A 13,222-nucleotide genomic window follows, 5' to 3' on the forward strand; every position below is an offset into this window, starting at 1 on the left:
CTGCAGTCTAGTTCCAGGAGGATCCGCTCTTCTCATTGTCTTGGTTAGGAATCTTCCCTATTATAAAAAGGAGGGCCACTTGCCATCAGCATATATTTTAGAAAAAGAGGTTTTTAAGATATGGGATTCATAGAACCTGGGGTACACAAAATAGTCTTTAAGCTATGAACCCTTTGATAATATATGCTAGAGGCAGGTTTATGTGTAAATTTATAGAAAGAGTTTCTATAGTTTTTTATTAAATTCTCAATGAATCTGTAGTCATACCAAAATTAAATACTTTAAGTGAAATAACTTATATGTGGGATATAAAACTGAAAGCAACAAATGAAAAAGACAAACAAAAACTCATAGATATAGACAACAGTTTAGTGGTTACTGGAGGGAAAGGCGGGTTGGAGGAGGTAGATAGGGGTAAATGGAGTCAAATATATGGTGATAAAAGGAGATTTGACGTTGCGTGGTGAACACACAATCTAATATACATATGATATATTATTGAATTGTACACTTGAAATCTATATGATTTTATTACCCATTGTCACCCCAATAAACTTAATTCAAAAAGGGAAAATTATAAGTAAACTCCAAAAAAAAAATTAAATACTTTAAAGGGATTCACAATCCTTCTATTTACCTATTTAATAGAAGGCATATGGTAACATGTAAGTACAAATTTTTCAGTAAAATAGTCAAATGAAATTCATAGCTAATTTAGATTTCTATATAGCATCACCATGCCTTCATTCCTTAGTTTAGTAGAAAATGGCTAACAACTTCCACCCTTTACTTGCCCTCCAGTGCATTGGTTGGGAGTTCATGCCAGTATGCACATAGCACATTCACAGGCACAGATGTCTTACATGAAAATTTAACTGGACATTACTGATAGCCTGCCACTTACAAGCATGTGCTTTGTTGATGCTTCTACATCTATCATTTTGAATCTTAAAACACTCTGTGGTAAAAACATCTTATTCATGGTAATATTGACTTTTGTTTCTTATTTCTGATGTATACATTCTTTATTTGCAGATGTATTTTTTTTTTCTTTCGAAAGATTTATTTTCCTCAACCAATCATACAACAAATAAGCAACATTTAGTAAACTTCTGTACTAGAGATATGAACAGATTTGGGCTAGAAAAAAATTAAAGAAATGCAAAAAAACTATAAAAAACAAAGTAATACAGAGCATTAAATTTTTGAACAAATTAAATTTGTCCAAATGAAGCTGCTGGAGAAACAGCTTCAGTTTATTTTGGGTAAGCCGTGGATCTAAAAATATGGTCAATGGTATTCACATGAGAGCAAAATGTCCTGCCAGATTAGAAAATCAAACATTCTTTGCTTACTGAAAACAACTAATTGGTTACTAACTAAAATTGTTCCTAAATGTTCTATCTTTCTTAATTATCCACAAAAAAAAACACCCAAAATCAAAACCATAATTTTTACTTTCTACTATTTTACATATTAAATTTCAGTGTAACTTAAATTTGGGGATCCAGTTGTGTCTTCTCTCTTAGCCTGATAAGTGAGGATCCAAAAAGTACATCAAGGAAAATTTACCTTCGCTTATATAGTCCAGTGGCTGGAAAGCTCAATGGAGAATTATTCATTTCATAGGAGACTAAACACATTGAGAACAACACAAACAGGACCACAAAATAAGGTGTTAATAGCTAGAAAATATGAGGAACTCATACATCTTAACCCCCAAAACAGAAACAGTATGATCGAAAACAGAGCAGAGGACCTGAATAGACATTTCTCCAGAGTGGACACACAGGTGGCCAACAGACATATGAAATGATGGTCAAGGTCACTAATCATCAGAGAAATGCAAATTAAAACCACAATGAGATATCACCTCACACCTGTCAGAATGTCTATTGTCAATAAATCAACAAACAAGTATTGACTAGGATGTGGAGAAAAGAGAACTCTCATGCACTATTGGTAAGATTGCAAATTGGTGCAGTGATTATGGAAAACAGTATGGAGATTCCTTCCTAGCCAAACCTATCTTGGTTGGGGATTCATTGCAACTCACTCCACATCCAATGTCCTAGCACCGGATCCTAGTACAAAGTCTTTATTATCTGTGCTGAAAATCCAGACTCAGACCTTCCTATCCTATGAGTGCTTGCTGTCTTACATCTTCTTGGTCTTGGAACCCGTAGTGAGAATACCCTATTTTATCATAAGCTGTTGTGTTACTCTATTCTGATTTCTCTGCTGCTACAGCCACTCTCTGGCTTTTGTGCTCTAGGTCTGCAAAAAGCTTTCTTTTTTTTAATGCTGATCTCTTTCCAACTCCAGGCTATCATTGGAGTTATTAGCTTCTGATATGGGCACTTTCTCTACTAATTAACTGATTAATGAGCACCATATGCTGGGAGGTGTGACAATGGGTACTAAGAATAAAATAATAGACATGACAGATATACTCCCTGGCCTCGTGAAGCTTTCAGTCTGGCAGAACTAATATTATTCTGAAGAGATCTTTATTTTAATCAGGAGATATCTTTGTTTATTTAGAACTGAATTGCATTCTTCTGCGAATCCATCAATTATTGGTCTTTTTCCTATGCAAAAAATTAAACACACGTTTTTTGGCGTGTTTTCTTTCACTTAAATAAATACTGTACATTCTTTGAATTCAAATACCTCCAATCTACTTAGATCACTGGTATTATATTACCATGGTAGAATTTAAAATGTGGAAACAGCAGTCTACCTTGTATGTTCATCCAGATTATGAATTGTGAATGACTCATCTATTCAGTTCTCATGCCACCATTCCCATATGGGTCTGCAGTGTGAGCATCCCTATGGGGGCAATCAGTTGTGAGATAATAAACTGGTTAACCAATAATCAGTATCCTTGATTGAGTATTTATTCTCTCTCCTACTTTCATTACCATTTACTAAAGACTGAAGATTTTACCTAATAAACATTACTTAATGAATAGATAAAAATGTATTACATGTCCTTCTAACCTTGTCCCCAAGTTCAGGCTTGGCTGGCAGCAAGCAGACTCTAATCTATATCTTTTGTCCCTCACACTCTATATCATTGTCCACATACTCACCACCCATAATTTATGTACGGTTTAAACCATTTTATTTCACATATAAATTTCTCCAGTTAGTTTTCTCAGTGCTTACAAGATTAATTCCAAGCTGCTTACCATAGCCTGTGTTCCTGCATTATGGTCATGACCTACGTCTGTTCTTCTGGTCAGTGCCCTCCAAATAAGGGCCCTCAGGAACATATCCATGGTCAAGCAAAGTTGGATTTATTAGTATTACAGCAAGGAAAACCGTACACTGTAGCTAACAATGGGACATCTAGTAAGAGGGTGTGAGAAGAGACTGGTTAAAGAATTTAAGTGAGTGTTAGGTAATTTGAGGGAGGGCTCGAGAAAGCAGGAGGTTTGCTCAGCTTTGGGTGCTGACAGAAAGTGGGCTAAATATAGAGTTGGGTATCTTCATGACTTTTTTAAATCTAGGAGTCTGAGGTAATGGACAAAGCCTGAGACTGGTTAAGAAGAGGCAGTCATTCCTGTTGACTAGGAAAGGAGTATGTTTGGTCGTTTTTATGACATGCAGTGTTCTTTTGTCTCTGCTCAGACATGATTTCGGAGTGATGGTGATTATTTCTAACTCCATCACGTCAGAGAGTCCCTTTCTAAGGTTGGTGTTCTGTGAATTATTCATGATTAAGTAGGGAACACCACATGTTGCCAGGGCAGTGTCCAGTTCTCACTGGAAGAGATGTTGCTTTCCTTTTTCACATCTCTCATCCTCTCTACTTCTCATGCTATGTAGCCTAAACTTCTTAAAATGTGCTACCATTCTCTACCGTTTCTTGCTTTTTTTAAAAAAAAATGTATATTGTCCTCTCCACTTGCAATCCTTACTCTACCTTGGCTTGGCTAAGATCTGCTAATTTTTTAAAAATAGACTTTTATAGAGAACAGTTTTAGATTTACAGGAAAGTTGAAAATATAATTGAAAAGATAGGAAAAGAGTTTTCATATATCCTTTCTCCTAGTTTTTCTTATTAACATCCTGCATTAGTACAGTACAGTTGTTATAATTAATGGACCAATACTGATATTAAGTAAAGTCTATAGTATATTCAGATATCTTTAGTTTTTGACTAGTGTATTTTTCCAGGAGCCCCTTCATGATACCACATTACATTTATTTGACTCTGTAAGCGCCTCTTGGCTGTGACAGTTTCTCAGACTTTATTTTTAATGACCTTGATAGTTTTGAGGAGTACTGGTAAAGGGTTTCATAGAATGCCCTCCTCATGGAAGGTATCTGATATTTTTCTCATGAGCAGAGTGGGGTTATGAATATTTGGAAGGAAAACAACAGAGATAAAGTAACATTTCCATTGCATCATATCATAGATGTATATGATCAACATGATTTAGCACTGCTGATGTTGACTGGCTGAGGTAACGTTTGTCAGGTTTCTCCACAGTAAGGTTACTCTTTCTTTCCCTTTCCATAATATACTCTTTGGAAGGAAGTACTATGCACAGCCCACACTTAGCGAGTGGAGATTTATACTTCCTTTGTGGGGAGGATATTTATATACATTATCTGGAATTCTTAGGCAAGGGAGATTTATCTCTTTTCCTTATTTATTTATTTATTTATTTATTTATTTATTTATTCATTCATTCATTCATTCATTCATTCTATCATTTATTTATGTCAGCCTGGACTCATGCATATTTACGTTGTACTTTGGATTATAATCCCATATTTTTAAATTTTATTAATTTGTTGCCCAAATTGTTCCAGCTTTGGGCCATGGAGAGCTCTTTCAATTGACCTCCTGTGTCCCTTGACATGCCCTCATCCTTTTATTTTTATTTTTTGTTTTATTTTATTTTTATATTTTTTATTGAGCACTTGCTTACTTTTTGGTTCCCCTAAGATTCTACAAGCTCTTATATACTTCCTACATCAGGAAAATATATTTCTTAGAACCAACCATTAATCCTAGGATTGTGGTTCCTTTTTATTGGAGAAGGGCATTAGAAAATAAGATCTGAGCTCTGATTGCATTCATTCATACAGTGTATCAGGCCCTCTCAGCAGACACAGCAAGGATATATGCATACTAACTCATATATATACACACATATATATATATATATATATATATATATGTATGTGTGTGTATCCATATATATATACACACACATATATATATATATAACTATTTCTATATGCAACCTTCTGTAACTATTTAAACTAAATGTGAGTTCATATTAATGTCTCTGACTCTAATCCATTATTACGTAGCTCATTCTCACCTTCTCCGTAGAGCACAGCACAACTTTCACGTGTTCTACAGCACTTTAGGACTATGCTAGGAGGCCAGTTTAAAGAAGGAAATCATCAACAGAACGTACAACAATACCAATAATATAGTACTAACTAGAATGTAAAAAATACACTTGTTTTTAGTATGAGAGCTAGACCAAGAATGTAGGGTGTCTCCTTGTTTGACCTTAGCTGGAAATTTTTGTGTTTGGTGACTCAAATTTTTTCCAGCTTTATGTCTGTCCATGAATGATTGCAAAAGTGCCACGAATATTGATTTTTGGGTTACCAATTTAACGAGTTGGCTAATTCACAATTACAAAATCTGTGAGTAATGACAATTGTATTAAGTGTAGCAGACCCATATAATTTGACTATATGCTGTTAAACTTTATGTAAAATGCTTTTTATACATTTTTTAACAGCATATATGCTGTTAAAACTTATGTAAAATATTTTATATAAAATATTCAATAATAAGTGTATGTCTTACGAAAGTGCAAAGACGTTTCTTAAATATAAACTTTTCTGTCTGTTTAGAGAAGTGGTGGATACTCAAAATAACTTAAAAAGTTATCTATAGAGAATGTCAGTGAATGAATTACTAAATATTGTCAATCAGTCAATTGCGAGAGCCAAAGTAGAAGTTATGAAAAAATGTTAAAAAACATCATTAAGGAATATATCTATTTGGAGACAAGTATCTCATGGTGAAAAATCAACAATGTAAAATACGGCCAAACTGACTGCTAAATCATGTCTTGTGGACTCTAGGTACTGTAAGAATTTAGAATAAGTGGGATCAGTGGAGCTAGAGAAATCAGAGAGGGGTTGGAGAGAATGACTTGAGCTGGATAGTAAAGGATAGAAGCATCTGAATGGATGGAGATCATGGAAAGAAAGGAAGGGCTTTCAAGGTCCAGGAATAATGGGAGAAATAAGTCAGAGGCTTGGAAGTTGTGGAGATGTGAATGGATAGCGAACAGAATGAGATGAGAGAATTTGTTTGTGAGACCAAAACTAATGTATGAGGAGGAGGGGGCAAACTCAGATTCTAGTGAACCTTAAAGTCAGGCAGAGGAATTTTAACTGCACTCAATAATAATAACAATAGCTAAAATCTACTGTGTGCTCTATGCTTGGAAAAAGCTAAAAACTTCACATGCATTGTCTCATTTTTTTAGTTCACAACAACCCTTTGTGGATGAGTATTATTATTGTCCTTATTTTATAGATGATGAACTAAAGTTTGGTGAGGAATAAGAAGGAAAAGTTCCTAGAAAGAGGCAAGGCTGATATAAAAGGTAATTTTAATAGCTGAATCAATATCACAGAGAATAATATCACAGAGAATAAATTGAACTTCTTTTAAGCCGACTAATGGAAGAATGGTTTGACCAGTGCAACACTTAGTCTACATCAGATTATTCCCATATATTTTGTTTGTTTTGGAGACACCACCATTTTTATTTTAGGTTGCGTATTCTAGATAAAAGACTAGGAAGAGGATGTAGGATATAGTAAAAGAATAAGTTGGAAAAAACAATGAGATATTAGCTAAGATGTTAGTGTAGATCTAACAAGTACTAATAATTTAAAAATTATAAATATTCGTCATTATAGACTCCCCATGTTTAGGTAGAGATGAGGATAATGATTTTTTCTTTAAAAGTTGTTTATATAACAAAAATACAATTTTCCAGGATATGTAATTCTGGTGGGAAGCACTATGTCATTCCAATTTTGAGAACTCTGCTTACTGCTTCAAGAATTATATAATATTCAAGTCTGGCTAATGCCTAAGGGAAAGGCAAGTATCACTTGAGATGATTGGAGAAAACAGTATTAAAAGACTGGAAATAATTAGCTATAGACTAGGGACTGTATGTAACTGGCCTAATATATTATAGAAGCAGGACCCTATAGAATGAAGCTATCTTGAAGCAATTGAACTTCATCCTAGAGCAATGCTCAAGAACATTTATAAGAACACAAAAATATCCAACACCTAAAAAGGTAAATTTTACAATTCTTGATATCCAATAAAAAATTACAAGGCATACAAAGAAACAGAAAAACATGGCACATAGTGAGAATAATCAATCCATTGAAACCCAACCAAAACTGTCACAGTTGTTCGAATTAGCAGACAAGGTCATTAAAACAATTTTGACTGGTAGCTATATAAAACACAGAGTGAAATGGAGTCAATTGACCTTAAAAGACAATTATTAAAGAAATGAGGTAATTAGTTCTTGGACTAGAGCCACAATCACAATGCAATATATACATGACATACTGTTGAAACTTATTGGATTTCATTGATCAATGTCACCCCAATAATTTTTAATAAAAAAATTTTAAAAAACAATATGATTGGATATATTAGAAAAATCAATATTGAAATGGGAAAATGCAAAGAAATTCTTATGGGATTGTGTAGGAAAGATGAAAATATTATTGTAGAAAAAGTATCAGATTTAGAGTCATCCCAAATGAATTTCAGTCTCTACTCAGTCATTTACTACTATTGTGACCTTTGATAAAATATTAATCACTATGAATCTCAGTTTCCTAATCTGTAATATAGGGATAATAATAATGATGTTAAATTGGTATAAAAGTATTTTGAAATTAATGACACACTATGTATATGTTACATATATATGTATGTATACATATATCTTTATATACTTTACACATACAGACATACATATATGTATATTCCTATGACAGTTTGACAGTTTGACATGTGATATACTAGTAAACTTTGTAAGTTTGTATGCTTTAAAAGTCATGATATATTGAAAAACTTGAGAATAACTTTTTTTTTCATTGGCATTATATCATTAAGCAACAAAACTCAGATTTTTGTTCAGGACATGTAATGAACACAAGAGTTTTAAAATCAAAGGAGAATAGAGAGAATGCTCAACTGACAGCTTACAAATAAAGATAGGTTCGGGGAAGCCAGCATGGTTGTCCAAGTCAGAAAAGAACTATTATAAACCCCAGCAGGCGTTCAGGGTTATGACAATGGAAAACTTTAGAAGAGTGTTAATGAATGAGGGAAGGAAGGAATAAGGAGTAAGACCTGCTCCGCTTAGTGGTAAGGTCATAATGGGTCAATCAGAGTCTGAAGAAATATGATAAAAAATAATAAAAAAGCAATTTATGGAAGCTTGGATTATAAATTTCTGCTATCCTTTCAGTGTTTGAGTTCTAAAGCAACCCAGAAAGAGCTTAGTTCTCGGAGGTAGGAGGGTAGGGTAGAACTTATTGGGTTTAATATTGCTGCATTTATAATTCTTCATAAAAAGAGGCATTTTCACAATGATTTTACAGTTGTCCAACCTCTAGGGGATTTCTAAAAACATATCAACCAGCATTTTTGGTAATATAGGTTAGCCATTTAAATAAATCAGTATTTTCTTCTGACTAGTGATTTTATTCCCTTTATAATATAAACATAATTTTGATGAGAAACTTAAAATAAAAATTAGCTAAGAGGCATAATAAATGTTGCTGACATCTCAAAATTTCCCAGTGAATTTGGATTTTTATCCTACATACACATGTGATTAGATAATGACATTCAAAAGGAAGCAAACTATCTCACAATCAAAAAAATAATTATACATGCTGCTATATTTGATAGAGTCCTGGTAACAACACGTGTATTTTTTAATTGATACTTCTCTTTCTCTCTTTCTCTCCCTGTAAAAGAATATAAAGAAGAAAGCCAAGGTTAAGTACAAATGTCTCTGCCATATTTTGGATTTTGTTATTATTGATAATATTACTGGGTAAGGGTTTCTAGATCCTACAGCTTGACTTTTCATGCTGATCCAGACTTAATAAATTTAAGTAAATGTATAGACTGATACGAAGCTAGAAAATGGATGTTAAACAGGATCTTGTAATGTCTCTTCATCTATGGATCTGTTCTGAGGTGACTCAGAAATTTCTATAAGGTTTTATTTATTTACTTATTTGCTTGCTTACTTATTTACCTACTAAATTCTAGAGTAATATAAGGGAATATTGTAAGCATTCCGAAACTCCAGGATGAGCACTTTTTAAATTATATTCTTCAATTTTTAAAATTAAATTTATTAGGGTGACATAGGTTAATAAAATTATATAGGTTTTAAGTGTACAATTCTGTAATACATCATCTGGATATTGTATTGTGTGTTCATCACCCAAAGTCAGATGTCCTTCCATCACCATATATTCAATCCCCTTTACGCCTAACTACCTCCCCCTTCTCCTCTTTCCCTATGTTGACCACTAAACTGTTGTCTGTGTCTATGAATTTTTATTTGTCATGTTCATTTGTTGCTTTCAGTTTTATATCTTAAATATGAGTGAAATCATATAGTTCTCAACTCTTTTTTTTTTTTTTTTGACTTATTTTCCTTAGTGTGAGGTTACTTTGCTAAGCTAAGATGAGCACTTTGAAATTGAAAACTGCCATGTGATTTTAGGGCTGTACCTGTGATTGTCTTTTTTGTTGCATATTGGGAATAGGAACTACTAAAGTGAGAGTATCTATGATTTAATCTGTTGCTTCTCAAACTGGGATCATTGCATACCTAAGGATCTATTAATGTGTTTTGGCAGTCAGTGAGATCTCAATTTCTTCATTATACAAATAAACAAACACACACAATCACACACACACACACACACACACACATTCTTAGTCAGGAGCTTTGTTTAGCTACTTTATAAAAGTGAGTGTCAAAGCACTATTGACTTTAGGACCCAGTTACGCACGCCTCCCACTTTTCCTCTCCTACCTGCTGCATCTCCACTCAAGAAATGCTAGCAAGAATCCCACAAAAATATTTTCAAAATGCAAAGCACCATAATATCTGTATATTTTTAATTATAACAGGCAGCAAGATAGAAGGACAATGATGATATTTTGAATGGATAAAAAAAGTAAAAGTCTTTCCTTCAAATAACGGGTAAGGCACTTGACTCCAGTGGGATCTGAGTTTCAAGCCCATTCTTATTTCACTTGGAATGTGAAAGATATGTAGCACTGCTTCACTGCAGTGTCTTGAAATGTCAGACTTATAGTGCTTTTCGGTCATTGTATGAAACTTAATAAATGATTTGGACATCTTAATTCAAAAGAGTATATTGTATCTTAAAATGTACAATCTAGAATACTTAAAAAAGCAAAAAAAAAATACCATGACTTCAGAGCGTCTCCAAATATAGTTCCGTGGTGAATCTAAGCGTTAAATGACAATAGCATATATATGATAATTTTGCTCAAAATATCCTCATTTTGTATAAATCCTTGAAACTGATTGCTTTCTATTCCCTCCCACCCCCAATCCCTGTGCTGCACACAGTTCTCCTGGGTGATAATTAGGAGCAGAAGAGAAATTTTAATAAGTATCTGATACTGTTGCTCTGATTACACACCAATTGGCATAGATCATAAGGACGTTGTATTCCTGTGACTTACTAGTCTATGTTTCCTTCTAAGCATTGGTGTCAGTGGGTAGAAGTAGCTATACATGATGGACATGCAGCTGCATGATTAATTATCTGCACTGACCTTGACCACTATGAGTAGGAGAAACAACAAATTGTCCCATGCCAACTAGCGTATAACTAAATGTAATCTCCTAATCTTTTATAAATAATTCAAATTAATACTTTCATATCTTCACCCTTTTCCTGTGACACAATCTGCCTCAGACTTATCTCCAGATCTTACTCCATGGTTGGGCTAGACAGCATGTGGTTCCATCTCTAAATAGTCTATTTCATTTGTATGTGATTTTTCTTATAATAATATTATTATATGATGAGAGTCTTATTGCCATACACCCAGGAGCGGCAGCATCACATCACATTATCTGAAATCTAAATAATGCTTACCAAAACCTCACTGTATTCTAATCCCACTTTGTTAGAAAAATGTACCTGCATCACTATTATATTTGTTTCCTTACAGGGTGTTAGTAACCTCTGTACATTCTCCTGATTCCATATATTATATCTGCTAATTAACACTGATTTATTTTTCCCCACAGTAATATAAATTCTCCTTCTGATCACTAGTATATATACAGTCCATCTTAAAGGGGCAAATATATTAATTTCAAGTCAACAATTTATAGTGAAAATTTCAAAATGATTTTGATCTAATTCATCTTATGTGCATTACTATACAGCTGATGTCACTCAGAAATGAGAAAGTTGTTTAGATAACACAGAATTTAGGCTAACTAATCTGCATTTACAGTATGTGTTATATAAATAGGATATGCAGATAAATTGAGGCACAAGAGTGATTTAGCACTTCACCATGGTTATGAGGACTGTGGAAATATTAGGATATATATTGTATTATGTGTTTATTTGAACTATTAACATAGTAATTGTTTCAGTGCCAGTTTTAGAAGATATATACCTATTTCCATTCATTTATTTTTTTCTTAAAATTCTATTGTATGAGGGCCAAAGAAAAATGATAAGAATTCAGAGATGAATAAGATAAAGCCCTGTTTCTCAAGAAATAGTTTTATTGGGCAACTATAACTACTTATTTTCTTAATTACTAAAATAAGTTATTTTTCTTTTCATTCTGATCAATTAAAATTCAATATTTGTATTAAAAATCAGATAAACGCTTATTGTTGCAGTTTATCTTTTTCTCATTGAAGAAACTAACTCAATCATTTTTCTCTAATTAATTATGTTTCAGAATCAAGTGAATACTTTATTACTATTTTCAGTAAACAGAGCACTTGGCATGTGGTATCTCTTTAGATATTGTGGCAAAAATAGAATAGTCTTTGCAGCTAGTGGTTATGAGTTGAATCCCAGTTCTTTAACTCACTTCCAAAGTCTGAAATATCTCATGTAAACTTGCTGGTCCTTGATTTCCTCTTGTTATAAAAATGAGCATAATTGCTTATAGATAGTTATAAGAAGTAAATCTCATCAGTGTTTGTCACATAGTGTCTGCTTAATAAATAGTAGCTACCCAAACAATTACTATTTCATTCTAACAAAAGTATTTTCATATTATTTATACATATAGGAAATAAATGGATGTCTGAAGTGGTTATGACTCTTAATTATGTATTTTAAAATCACACTAATTTATATATCCTCAGACTATATTTGATGAGATCTTCCTACCTATAGAGTTATACTGGGAAAGAAATAAATTTCTAGATACCATTTCAAAAAGGAAATAGAAATTCTTCAGCAGAGTTACTATCTAGGCAGGAGAACAATTTGTATGTACAAAAAAAGTTTGTTAAGATGTGAAATGATATTGTCATATGATGAAGTGAAATACTTGATATGATCAGGTTACCAGGATGGTTAGTAAGCGCTTTACGAAGTCAGAAGTTAAAGAGTTAATCGGAGACCAGGTCTCTATGACCATGATAGAGCTTGAAATGGGCCTTGTACATATGATCCAATAACTATGGGTCATGAGACAGGACTGCAGAAGGACATATGGGCTTAGAAGGCCCACAGTCCTGTGTTAAAGCCTTATTTAACCAAGTATCAAGTATAAAATCATAAGGATATTGCTAAACCTTTCTGAGTCTCAGTCTTCTCATTTATATAGTGGGCACAATAATACAATAATAATTCAATACTTTGTATTGGAGCTATAGTGAAAATTAAGTTAATGCAAGCAAAGTTCTTAACAATATGTCTGATACTCAGTAAGCATCAAAAATTTGTGGTTCTGACTCCAGTGAGTAGCAAACAAATTCAAAGAAAGTATACAATGTGTACAAAATGGAAAGCAGAACATAGATAATTTTGGCTCAAATTGAATGTTGTAAAAATTAATTAACATATTAGTTTA

General features: G+C 33.1%; 1 pseudogene; it reads right to left on the reverse strand.

Annotated features, from left to right (window-relative positions):
- LOC105305930 overlaps positions 1–12,787 on the reverse strand; it is an 18,054-nt pseudogene extending 5,267 nt beyond the window's left edge.
- Between the last annotated feature and the right edge of the window lie 435 nt (positions 12,788–13,222).

The sequence above is a fragment of the Pteropus vampyrus genome, unplaced genomic scaffold (assembly GCF_000151845.1).
Source record: "Pteropus vampyrus isolate Shadow unplaced genomic scaffold, Pvam_2.0 Scaffold12, whole genome shotgun sequence".
In the NCBI taxonomy this organism is placed as follows: domain Eukaryota; kingdom Metazoa; phylum Chordata; class Mammalia; order Chiroptera; family Pteropodidae; genus Pteropus; species Pteropus vampyrus.